The following is a 3,211-nucleotide window of genomic DNA, read 5'->3' on the forward strand; positions in this document are numbered from 1 at the left end:
TTAAAATGAATATACCAGGTTGAACTTTCCTGCCATTAACACGTTACTTTAATCCTTCAAATAATTCAAATAATACTTCAGTGTCCCGTCATGTACCTGGAAGTTTGGGTTGGCAAAATGGAGTAAGAGAGGGACTTCAAAAACCTTGGTGGCTCTCTACTCATGTTGTTACAGTTGTCTTGGTTACAGATTTCAAGTTGTTGTTTTTTTGCCATTTCCACATCTTTAGAAAATATGAAATAAAAAATTGAAGTGAAATCAACCTCTTCTCTGGAGAACAAACTTTGATTTCTCTGTCTTGTGAGTTTGCAGTCTTGCAGTTTTGCTCCTCCACCTGTAACATCACTGCCCCTCCACCTGCCATACAGTAGGTTACTAACAAGATTACTTATATAATACAGTGATAGAATACATGTTTAGTATGCTTACTTATATAAAACAGTAGTATTAAATTTACCTTGTGTTTTCATTCTCACTTAAGTCCCTCTCCCTTTGCCATCAATCCAAAATCAGCTGAGCTGCAACATAATACAGACAGGTAATAATCAACATAATCACAAGGACACAATATGGCTCTGCTAAAAACACTCACTCTTACACGCACCAAAGTTATATTTATCTAATATTTAACTCCCTCCACCCCTGCATACAATCCCGTTTAGAAGTCCCCCTTTTCTAATTCAACAACGTTGGACGAAATGACATTAAGAGAACGGAATTTACAATTAAAAGGCTGTTCAACTTGTGTTGCTAACTTGATCCGGTAGCTTAATCTGTTATCTGTAAACGTTCCCTAAATCTACTAATTTAGGGATAATCCACTGACATCCTTTAATACACATGTTAATTTGAATCAGATGTTGTGATAATATCCGCAATATAAATCTTTAAACTTCTTCTTACCTTTAAAAGTCCGTCACGAACGGTCTATTATGCTGCAACTCTACAGCTCTGCTAGCCTTGGCGCTAACTTCCGGGGAACGATTGAGAGGCTCCACGATCCGCCATTGCTGTAAAAAAGTGGTCCATTGGAGTGAACGGAGATGACGTAACTCTCAGTCTATATGGCGCTGCGTCAACCCATTCAAAATTGATGGAGGCGTTGGCGCACGTTGACACGTTAGTTCTCCGCTCAGTCAGCTTAGTTCTCTGTTCTTTGTCTCAAGTCACACCCCATACAGATCTGAGCTGTCCAACTATGACAACACTCCTTGAACATGCGCGCTATGTGAGAATCTGCCTTGGTACAAAGTACCAGTGAAAACATGGTACGGAGTTTCATTGATTTGGGCATTCTCTCAATAAGCAAGTGGAATGGATTTGATAGTGAAGCACTGACACAGCGCTCTACAAAGTGCGGCGAGTGGATAGACCGATTCACGGACTTTCCACATGGTAAAAGTGGGGGGGTCTAAACTAATCATTTCAAAAAGTGGGGGGGACTTGTCCCACCCTCATATAATGGCTGCGACGCCCATGCACCCAACACTGCTTCCCATGGGATATTCAAATATTGAATTAGTTTGGATCAAATTAAGTCAGCAATGCACAAGAGTTCAGGTCATTTGTCTATTATAAATGGAGAGAGATGTGTCAAAAATATCCTAACATATGCAACTTTTGTACAGGTTTTTTACAGAGTTTGTAGACAAACTAAAGAAGAGTCAAAAGCACCAATCAGGTAATCATTTTGTTGTTAACATTTCTCAGAATGCACATGACATTGTTTAAATATTGTCGCTTGCGCAAAACGACTGTATAAAGCAAAACACCGGTGTGGTAAAATTTGTTTTGCTCATTTATAGAGAATGAACCAGATTTTGGCTACAACGGCGTAAGTGTGCTGATACACAATAGTCTGTGTGTAATTATGGAATATGCTATGCATGTCTTACACTTGTATGTGTAGAATGGACCAGTCCACCTTGGATGATACACTGGTACATGAGGTCCAAAGGAAAAGCTCACCTGTATCCTAAGTCAAGTCAGACTGAATTTCTCTCAGAATGTTTGTGTGAAATAAATGGATTAATCTCTGGTATTTTTGTAATTGCTGATTTGTGTTTTCCATCAGCTTGCACATTTAAAAAATGTATATGCACATGTCTTTTTATTTATTTGATAAAGACAAGACAAGGAGCATCAGCAGAAAATCGGGTAGATCAATGGATGTTCACACAGACAAGTCCAATGGTGAAACCTACTCCAGTTGAAAGAACTTAGTGAAATGCATCTCACAATGTGTCAATGTCTACTCTGATTTCATGAATATTTAATTAATTATGTTTTTTTTATCATATATCATGAACACCACTGTCACGACCCCTCCACACCACGTGGGGTCCCTTCGCAAAAAAATCTATAGAATACTATAGAAAAATCTATGGACGAATTTTATAGACATTTTCTGTAGAATACTACAGGATTTTTGCGGATATACTATAGAAATGTTACTATAGATTCTGGGAAATAATCTATAGAATACTATAGAAAAATCTATGGACGAATTCTATAGAAATTGTCTGTAGAATACTACAGGATTTTTGCGGATATACTATAGAAATTTTACTATAGATTCTGGGAAATAATCTATAGAATTCTATAGTACTATAGAAAATATATACTGTGTAGATGTTTTTTTTTTAGAAAAGAATCTATAGAATCCTATAGAAAACCCCATGGATGCTTTCTATAGAACTTTTCTGTAGAATACCATTCTGTAGAATACTATAGAAAGTGACCTATATTCTGTAGAACCTGTGGACATTTCTATAGAACTTCTTTGAAGAATACTATAGAATATTTGCAGATATTCTATAGAATTTACCTATGTATTTTACTATAGATTCTGCAAAATAATCTATAGAAAAATCTATTGATGTTTCTATAGAATTTCTGTAGAATATACTGCAGGATAGTGGCAAATATTCTATAGAATTCATATATGAATTTTACTATAGATTCCACAAAATAATCTATAGAATCCTATAGAAAATTGCTATTGTTTTCTATAAAATTGTTCTGTAGAACAGTACAGGATTGGTGTAGAAATTCTATAGTTCAGCAGTGAAATACTGTTATTTTACAGTTTTATCCTAAATTATTACGGTCAAACACCTTCAATAAATTGACCCACTAAAAACTCAGCAGAGAAACACTGTTATTTCACAGAAGACCAAACACCTTCAATAAAGTGCTAACACTTGCTCAA

At 35.9% G+C, this 3,211-nt stretch overlaps 1 long non-coding RNA gene across 2 annotated transcripts; it reads right to left on the reverse strand.

Annotated features, from left to right (window-relative positions):
• Window positions 1-90: 90 nt before the first annotated feature.
• On the reverse strand, window positions 91-942 carry LOC104962411 (uncharacterized). Of its 2 annotated transcripts, none has more exons than XR_800202.1 (3): window positions 904-942; window positions 458-518; window positions 91-375 (listed from the first exon to the last, which is right to left on the reverse strand). It is a non-coding gene; the product is annotated as an uncharacterized lncRNA (long non-coding RNA). The 2 variants fall into 2 exon arrangements; XR_800201.1 differs by lacking the exon at window positions 904-942 and adding an exon at window positions 724-830.
• Window positions 943-3,211: the final 2,269 nt, after the last annotated feature.

This window comes from Notothenia coriiceps, unplaced genomic scaffold (assembly GCF_000735185.1).
Source record: "Notothenia coriiceps isolate Sejong01 unplaced genomic scaffold, NC01 NC01_scaffold00034663, whole genome shotgun sequence".
In the NCBI taxonomy this organism is placed as follows: domain Eukaryota; kingdom Metazoa; phylum Chordata; class Actinopteri; order Perciformes; family Nototheniidae; genus Notothenia; species Notothenia coriiceps.